The sequence below is a fragment of the Bidens hawaiensis genome, unplaced genomic scaffold (genome assembly GCF_021521415.1).
Source record: "Bidens hawaiensis isolate Kalapana, Puna unplaced genomic scaffold, B.hawaiensis_p1.1 tig00000459_1, whole genome shotgun sequence".
In the NCBI taxonomy this organism is placed as follows: Eukaryota; Viridiplantae; Streptophyta; class Magnoliopsida; order Asterales; family Asteraceae; genus Bidens; species Bidens hawaiensis.
Genome location: NW_027491031.1, coordinates 19,430 through 30,129, shown reverse-complemented (window position 1 = coordinate 30,129; position 10,700 = coordinate 19,430). Strand labels below are relative to the sequence as shown.

General features: G+C 31.7%; 1 pseudogene; it reads left to right on the top strand.

The window, feature by feature from the left end:
- The first annotated feature begins 1,909 nt into the window (after window positions 1–1,909).
- LOC143629075 (F-box/kelch-repeat protein SKIP25 pseudogene) lies at window positions 1,910–2,592 on the top strand (annotated as a pseudogene).
- The last annotated feature ends 8,108 nt before the right edge of the window (window positions 2,593–10,700 follow it).

Here is a 10,700-nt window from a genome sequence, read left to right as displayed (position 1 = left end):
ATAAAGTAATATCGGAAAAAGATAAAAATAAATAAAGCTAACTTTTAATGTGGTCAACACTTTCAGAATACGCATTCAAATTTGCTAGTTGGTTTGTGGTCCGTCGCATTATTCGAACTCATTCCATATGCTTTCAAGTAATTATATGACATTGACCGAAGTTTATATAAAATTCAAAAAAAAAGATATTGAAAATATCATATATACTATTGCAAAACTAAAAATATCATATATATATATATATATGTAATGGTTCAAATACAAATAAGTAGTTTCCTAGGAATGGTAAGAACCAATAAAATTTTGATATTTGGCATTAAATCAATAGTGAAAGAATAATTTTAGGAAATTATGTCGGTTATAATGATGAAAGAGTAATTCTAGGAAACTATGATGGTTTTTGGTAATTTTAAATCTCAACCATTGATTGATATGATCCAATGGCTATGATTTATTCTTAGTCTTCCTACGAAACTACTTGTTTTTAGGATAACCCTCATATATATATATATATATATATATATATATATATGGTGAGGATTCTAAGAAAACTTTTCTAAATTGAAACATTTGAAAACCATTTTAGGCCACAAAAAAAACTCTAAAAAAATATTTTTTAAAATTATAAAACGAAAAAAAACAAAAATTTTAAAAATTAAAAAAAATCAAAAAAGTTTACTTTTCATCCCGTTTTCATTAAAAAAACGAATTATACACGTATGTATATATTTTTTTAATCTCGATTTATATAATGTACACATATATACATTATCATTTATCTTAATTGTACATATGTGTATAAAGAATAACATGTATAAAATCAAAAAGTAAGTATTATACATATATGCATAACTTTGCTAAACCGATATTTTTTTATGAAACCGGGACGAATAATAAAATTTTTTGGTTTTTTTACTTCTTCTATTTTCGCGTTTTTTTTATTTTATAAATTTTTTTATTTTTCTTTAAACGATTTTTTTTTGTAGTTCAAATTTGTTTTGGAACGGTGACTTTCACAGTTAAGCTGTCTCACTGCGCGAACACATCGCGCCCTGCCACCCTACTCAGGCCAACTATGTTGACATGATCGGGAACCACGCTGGCATCCGAGTTTGGCTTGGCGTTCCCGGTAAAACCCAGCTGGCTCACCCCGCCCGAAAGCACGACAAGTTTTAATGCTCTGGTAAAATCCGGTCGGAATCATGATTCGAACCCAGGACATCCGGGTCATCCATCATGTGGTTCTCAATTTTAAAATGGTTTCCACGTGATCCCAATCATATATATATATATATATATATATATATATATATATATATATATATATATATATATATATATATTTCTAAGGTATCACATTGTTTTTTAAATTAAACGAATCCAACATACAAAGACAAGTATAGAAAAATGACAATTTAAAACATATTTCTAACTAATATCATGAAACAAAAAAGACATTAATTAAAGAGAGAATTACCTAAATAGCCCCTTTTGAAGAGAGAGAAAAGCAAAAGTAGCCCGTGAGATTTGTTTTCCAAAAATAGCCCACCAAATCCAACTTCCACGTGACATTGGGATTTTCCCCGTGAGTTTTCGTGGACCAATCAAGATCTGCCATGTGTCATGCATTCCCACCTACCACGCAAGTTTTCATCCCAAATCCTTCTTAAACGTTACTTTTCACATCAAATCTAACCTGATGAAAACCAACTTTAACATGATGTTTCAAGTTGTTTCCGTCTCCAACGTGAGTTTTCAAAATAGATGGTTTTTGTGTTTTTTTAAAATTCATCTCCAAAGATGAATTTCATTTGAATTTTGTCTTTAAAAAAATCATATTCATAATCTTCTACATCTTCTTCTTCATATTCATCTTCATCTTCGTCACCTTAATCATCTTTAACACCCATTAATCTTCAACCCAGTTACCAAGACTTGGTTTATTGGACCCCACTTCAAAAACCACGACGGTGGTGCGCCGCCGGAGTCTCACGCGTCGCCGTGGTCGTCGCGAGTGAGATAGGCTCACACTTCACACAGACCATTGCAAGGTCCGTGGAGAAATGGGTGTTTCGGGAATCGAATCTTTTTGATGAAAAGAGTGAAATATCAAATGGGGTTTTGAAGAAAATGAGTTCTTTGATAGATGTGAAGTTTAGCCGTGAACCATTGATGCTGTGGGATGAAAAGAGAAGCTTTATATAATTAATGGTGGTAAAGAAGGTGTTGTTTATGATGTGAATTCCGATAAGTGGTTGCCGATGCCGGAGGGGATGGTGGGTGGTTGGAGAGGTCTGGCGGCGGCAATGGATGAGGAGGTGATATATATGGTGGATGAGTTAAAAGGTGTGTTGAGGAAGTATGATGATGTGGTGGATGTATGGGTGGATGTTATGGAGGATGAGATGTTTAAAGGGGCTGTGGCGGCGGCGATGGATGAGGAGGTGATATGTAGGGTGTGTGTTGTCCGTGGTGGTGGTGGGATTTTGGTGGTGAATGTGGTGGCGGTTGGCGGTTTTGGATACTCCGGTTGGGCAGCGAGTGTTGAGTTTTCATATTTTGCCTAGTAAGTGTCCGCCGGAGGTGTGTTAGGAGTCCGTGAAATTAATATATATCATTTGTTTCATTTTTGAATCATTTGGTGTCAAGTTTTTGTAGATAAAAGAATTCTTTTCATTTGTACTTTAGTTTTCGTTGAGGTTAAGGGTTAGATAGATTCATATGGTGATGGTGTCAGTGGCCGGAAAGATGATGAAGGTGATAAATATGATGAAGATATTTTAGGTTTTTTTTAAATTTACAAAATTCATTTGAAATTCATCTTTGGAGATGAATTTCAAAATAACTTTAAAAACCATAATTTTGAAAAGTCACGTTACCGATGAAAACAGCTTGAAACATCACGTTACAGTTGGTTTTCTTCAGGTTATATTTGATGACAAAAATAACGATTCAGACAGAATTGGGATGAATAATAGCGTGGTATGTGAAAATGAAAAACACATGGCAGATTTTTATTCGTCCACGAAAACTCACGGGGAATCTCAAAAACTCACGAGGACGTTGGATTTGGTGGACTATTTTTGGAATTTGAAATCTCACGGGCTATATTGCCTTTTCTCTCTCTCATCAAAAGGGCTATTTAGGTAATTTTCTCTCTAATTAAGACTTTATCATCTAGTGAAGTCTAGGGATGACAATGGGTCGGGTTTAACTGGTAATTACCCGTCGGGTTTCGGGTTTTCCCATCGGGTTTTGGGTTTCCTATCGGGTTTTGATAAAATACCCTTCGGGTATACCCGACTCAAAACCCGCCGAGTTTTGACAAAATATAACTAATCAATTACAAAGATGGTTACCATAAAGATAAAATATCTCAAATAATTAACATAAACAAGTTTTGACAAATAATATATTTGGAATAATATATATATATATATATATATATATATATATATATATATATATATATATATATATATATATATATCGGGTACATAGATGGGTTTTATGTTATCAGGTAATCGGGTCGGGTAATCGGGTACATTAGAATCCCAAACCCGCGAAAATTTTAAAACTAATCCTAAACCCGTCACAAACCCTAATGGGTCGAGTATTACCCATCCCATTTATGTCGAGTTCTGGGTTTTCCCATCGGGTTCGGGTTTTATTGGCATCCCTAATGAAGTCATGTATTGTAAAGTATGAAGCGTAAACATGTAGATGTTGTAACATAAGTAGTGTGTTATAAAAACTATTTTTATTAAAATTATAAAACATATAAGAACATAACATAAAGAATGCTACAAATATGAATATAACAATGAGATATAACAATTATCATTTTTATTATTACGTTTAATAAAGCAACAATAAAATCCAAACCTCATAACTTAAACCACCATTTCAATCCAAACATACATACATTCAATCCAAACGTTCATATTACTCAATAAATGGTGATTATAACCATTTATTTTGAAACATTCTCCAACTTATGAGTTAATATTTAAAAGATAAAATTACGATTTGACTCCCTGGAATATATCGTCGGGCTACCGTTGGACCACTGAAAACTAATTTGCGCTTGTTGTGCCCTCATATTTATCCGCCGGGGTCATTTTGATCCTATCGTTAGTTGACCGTCATTGACTTGTCAAAAAAGGTTGAAATTACCATTTTACCCCTAAACCTAAACTTAATTATAAAAATTACATTGCAGAATCGTGTAGATGATGGGGTTCGAACCCCCGACCTTCAGTTTAGCAACACGCAAAACCTACCATGTGAGCTACTCTGATGTTTGGTATAGTTGTATAATATGAAATATATATTTCCACTTTATCACTTCATTAAAGGTTTATTATCATCATCATCTCCAGATTTACTAACACCTCATCATCATCATCATCATCATCTTCATCATCTCAAGTTCATCATCATCTCCAGATTTATTAACACCTATCAACGATCTAAATCAACATCACTAATAATCACTATACCAATATATCATTGATATTCATATCCAAATATTAAACAACCAAAATCTGCACCACCCATACACCATCCATCCATTCCAAACATGGACTCATCACCTAATCAAATCGAAGTAGAAACCCCAAGATTCATTCGGGTATACAAAGACTGCCGTATCGAGAAACTCTCTGGCACCGAAACCATCCCAGCCGGCATCGGCCCTGCCTCCGACGTTCATTCCAAAGACAGGTCGTTATCCATGATGTCGCAACCCATGGAGGCGGCGGCGGGTGCCGTGGTGGTGGCTAGGGGTGTTCACGGTCCGGTTTTCGCGGTTTTACGTCAAACCATAAACAAACCGTTAGTTACGGTTTTTTATTTTTGTAAACCAAAACCAAACCGTTCACGGTTTGGGTTTGTTGAGGTTTTATACAAAATGCCCAAAATAATTTATGATATGTAATTATATAGCTCTTCATAATTTACAAAATTTAACAAATACCGTTACAACAATTGATTTATGGCTTCTTATTAGAAAATTTGAAAGACAAATAAAAGTCTTTTGCGTTTTAAATTGGGCTTAGCCCACATTTTTTATATTTACGGGTAGTATTTATATTTAATGTGTTTGTTATAAGCATTAATAATTTTTATTTAATTATTTCTTTTAGTATATTTGTATAACATACATATATATTATAATATATTTAGACAATATATAAAACTAAATCATACGGTCCGGTCCGGTTTATACGGTTGGTTTTGGGTATAAACCGTAAACCAAACCGTTCGTTACGGTTTGAAAATGTTGAAAACAACCGACCGAATATTAAGAAAGAAAACAAACCAAACCAAACCGATGACCGGTTTGGGCGGTTTCGTGGTTTCGAACCGAACCATGAACACCCATAGCGGTGGCTGCCGTGGCGCTGATGACCGGAAAAACGATATGACTGGAAAACATGGCGGTAGCGGCTGTCGTGGCGGCGGCGTGGTGCTGGAGGTTATGGGTGTTGATCGGAATGAGTTATGGGTGCGGTGGTTGAATTATTAAAGCAAATGGTGGTGGGATTTGAGATATTTGAGGGTTTGAGTGAAATCTAGGGTTTGAAAGAAATAAGGTTTTCGATTACTTGTTATGAAAATGATGAGATTCAGAGGGATTACTTGGTGATGGATTTGAGGATTTGAGGTTGATGTTGATAAAGAACATCAAATATGTTTGAGGTTGTTGATGATGAAGATCATTAGACTGTTATTATTATTCTCTATTATATATTATTAATTTATTATTATTATTATTGTTAAGAGATGATTACCAAAATGCCCTTGGCATCCGTCAGTCAACGACGGTCAACTGACGGAAAGGATCAAAATGACCCCGCCGGAGAAATATAAGAGCACAACAAGCGCAAATTAGTTTTCAGTGGTCCAACGGTAGCCCGACTATATTTTCCAGCGAGTCAAATCGTAATTTTCGCTATTTAAAATTAAATTGTTTATTAGATGGATAATTTATTTATAAAAAATTATATATTTAGCATCCTATGTGGATGACCTAGTTAAAGGACATGTGGGAAAGATGTTTTGCTTTAATAGAGTAAGTAGATGGTTTAGGTTTATAGTGTAGACCATTCAATGAAATAAACCTTCTAAGGGTTTGCATTTTTTACGAAGTAACGAGAGACGATTTGATTGTCGTTAAATATGAGACAATCTATATTAAAAGAATAACACATGTTATATTTTATAAATACATTATGTAATGAAAAGGGATAGAATGATGTATTCGTTAAAAAAACAAAGAACATGTATGATAGTTAAATTTTTCGAAAACTAAGGCTAAAATTGTAATTTATTAAATTTTTATTAATGAATGGGTTATATATGAAATTTTGACTATTTTATAAGAATGTATTTTAAGTTTTGTCTGGGTATATATATATATATATATTAATTATGTGAAAACAAAATCGACTTATATATAGGAGCTAGCTAGGTGAATGCATTAGGATGGAGACATGAAGCACTAGCTAGCAAAATTAAAGTGACAGGAACTGGACACATACATTCGTCTTGTATTATATTGTATTGTGGGGCAAAGATAGAATAGAGTCCAAACGTACACTTGCTGCAATATATTCGATCTGTTAGTTCGGTAACCAATTGCCCACCATCCCATTTGGTAGCACACACACACAACTTCATCATTATTGCTACACCTTTATTAGGCGTTGACATAATGTCACATGTTTGGATATTTTCTGTTTATTTTACTTTAAATATTCCAAAGATTATAATAAAATGTTTAAATTATTATATATATAACAGAAAATTAAACTTACAAAATCAACCCCAACCGTAGAAAGAAGAAAGTATTTGACTGAGGTTTCGTGTTAAAAACACTTGTTTTGAAACGAATTTCACGTTTATTCTTGCACGTACGTACCTTTTAATGCAAGTATTTATATGTTGTCTTTGTGTTAAATATGATTTTTAAGACATCTTCATCACATATGTGACATTAAAATAGCTAAACTTCATAACACTTTAGTAGACTAATTAGTTGATAAGTCAAATAATTTAATAAATATCAATAACTGATCAATGGAATAGTGGAGTTAATTGTTGATCAATTCCTCATGGTGATAATGGATTACATGATGATATGATAAATCCATTAATTATATGCGTACCTGTTATAGCATGGAGAGTAGTAACCGCATCGGAGAAGCATGTAGACGACATAGTTGTCAGCTTAATCGAGTTCCCCTTTAGAATGTATAGCTAAGGATGGTGTTAGGGTTCATAAGAAGAACCCTGTGTACAAGAGAGGAGACACATAAAATTGTATATGTGCGAGATTAGGTTTTTGATGTTAATATTTATCTATTTTTATATACATTCAATTTGAAACATTTTATTAGTTAATTAAAGGTAATATGACCCATCAACAATTACCAAACTAATATATAATAAGGTATAAATAATATTTTGATCTAATATTATATAAATGATAATGATGGTTATATATATATATATATATATATATATATATATATATATATATATATATATATATATATATATATATATATATATATTATTTATTATTATATTATCTCACTTGGCCGAATAATCATTTATTGTGAGTCTTAGATTAGTTTGATCAGAAGTTAATACTCATTTTAACTTTAAACTTAAACTGGAGCAGAGAAATACAATCATTGAATTGAACATCAGCTCAAGACCTCCATTAATCATACTACAGTCCTTATTTAAAACCTAAGTAGTTATGAATCAAAATTTTCAAGTAAGCCCTTCAAATTTGTATTTGTATAATAATTTGCCTATATGTCATTATGGATGCAAAACATATTAAGAGACATACAAAATCAAAACTGATGAGGAAAATTAATAGTTAATCAATCATAGTACGATATGCAGTTGTACATGGTCATCAATAAACCCCTCATGATTATAAAGCGTTTTCAAAATACTTATAGGTAATAGACCTTTAGTTATAGGATCTTTAAGCATATCATGAACGTATTCGATAAGAAATTTAGATTCCTCAATTCGTTCAAAAACAAATAATTAATTTCATATCAAAATTTAATGCAGTACCTCTCAAATTGTTACAGTTTAAGAAAACATGGTATCTGGCTTTATCACAATAAGTCTTTAATATATAATTTATATGGAGTTTAATAAAACTTATAAGTCCACTAATAAATATTCAACAGTATTTATTGACAACAACGTTGTAATTAATCAACATATTATGTCGTAATGACTTAGATTGTTGCTATCAGTTTGTTATGACTCTTCCATAAGATAGATTTATCTATTGACATAAGAATATATCCCAAAAATTACATTTTCTTGTCTCTGAATATGCCAAAGTTTAGAGTAATCTACCGGTTTGAATTCTCACTTCTTCATCTATCACGTAAGAGATATCTCTGAGATCTATCATATCAAAATATGTATAAACAATGCTTTGACTTATGTAACATATACTTGTCAGAAGAATGTCATCTATATAAGGACAAGTTTGTTTTTTATTTGCTCCAACTCATTTTGAGGTAAGTATATTAATCCACTTGGTTTTTTTATGAAAATATTTGTATAAAGATTTCATCACATTTTGATGTTTGCATTAACCCATATATGGACTTTATTGATTTACAAACTAAATGTTCTTTGACCTTCGGTTTATAACTTTTAGGTTTGTTTTATGAACATATAAATGTGTAAGCCGGTGGAAAGTTTGTTTTATGTTCATCTAATGTAGCTCTTAACTATTATACGCTACTAGAACAATAATGATCCTTAAAAAAATCTTTTGTAATATAGGTAAGAAGATTCTTGATAATTGGTTTCTCCTTGAATATAACCTTTAACAATCAATCGTGCTTCTTAGTGTCTTAACCTTTTTTTATTGGGATTTATTTAGTTATGAACACTCTTAGGTGATTCAACCCAATCTCAAATGTTATTTTAACTTATAGAGTCAATTTTGCTAATAATAGCTTTATTACATTCAAAATATTGATTGATATTAATGATTTAATTAGAAGGGGTAGGATCATTAAACTTTTCAACATCCATTTCAACTTATAATCATCAATGTCAGTAAGCTTTAAAACCTAGATGGCCTCCTAAATTGATTATTGGGTAATTTTAAAAGTCTTGGTCTTATAGATTAGCTATTGGTTAGGTTGCTATCATTTTTAGGATTCTAAGTGTTTAAGAGTTGGTGCAGTATGATGTACAATAGGTGTAACTGGAGTTAAATACGGAGTAAAATTTAATGACTCTCTTCCTCCCGCCTCTTGTACTTTTGTCAAGTCATTAAAATGATTTTTACTGCTCCCACTGACCTTAGAAGCCTTTAGGAAATTTGCATACTTAGGGTCAATATTTAAAGACCAATAGATTCTAATATAGAAACAATGTAATGATGTAATTCATCATAGTTTCTCTTATAAGGATTATATAAGTAAAAAATCAGAGTATGCCAACATTTAATAAACAATGAAACTTTTGTAAGACTAGTAGTAATTCTAAAGAGAAGTTTTGATGGAGCAATGTCTTGTACAAAAGGTGTAATTGAGATAATACCAAGTTTTCATTCTCCCACCTCTAGCAAATCTTGTAAGTTATGATTGAGACACTTAAAACTTCCACTAATCTTTAATATCTCTAGGAAAATTACATGACAAGTTTCAATGATGTAAGTGACGTGGGATCTGTCATATATATGTTAGACTTGATTTGATTCCATTAACGTCCAGATGTCATGATAAACTTAAATGACATATTTAAAAGAAATCGTAATAAGTATATATGAACGGATCTGTTTAAGACCGTGGACCATAGAAGACATATTAGATAAAAGTAAACAGCCTTTTAACTGATAAAGAATTATGTCTGAGTATTCCGTTTGAATAAGTTCCACGAATGTAAGTGAAATATAACTTATGGTGAACTCATACTTATTTCTTAAGCCAAGTAATGTTTAGGGCATCTAACACATGATTTAAAATCACTATGAATGAGATTATGAAAAATCACCCTCATCAACCATGTCATAATTTCTCATAAAATTTGGTTTAAATGGATGAATTTAATAGACCTAATTTGTCTTTTGTTAATAAATACCAATAGTTGATTGGAGCTAATAGTTAGTGTTGAATGGAAGTTGAATGGAAGTTGGCGTCAAGAGAAGTAAAGTGATAAAATTGCAGGTAGAAAGTAAGCTGTTAGTTGTAGTTATATATGTAGATAAACTTAGTTACCTGCACTAATGGTAGTTACCTGCAGGGAATAAAAAGATAATAATCTTTAAATGTCAGTGGTAGTTATACATATATGTAGATAAACTTAAAAAAAGTTACATGCACATATAATGAATTAATTAATACGGAGTATTAGTGTTATTTGTACTTTTGTAATCTACTGCCCGGCCATTTGACCAATCGAACGCACCCACCCCAATCTTATCCCAAAATAACAAAATAAATAGCTAGATGGGTTTTTCTTAATTATTATAAATTTGAAAGAATCATTTTTCTGTGTATGTAATGCAACCCATAGCAAAGTTGTATAATATATCAATCTGTCTATCGATCTACTCCATATTTCTAGTTCTGGTTGTACGTGGTCCTTGTTACTAAAACCATATATATAATAGAGTTCACCCAAACAAATTAACCACC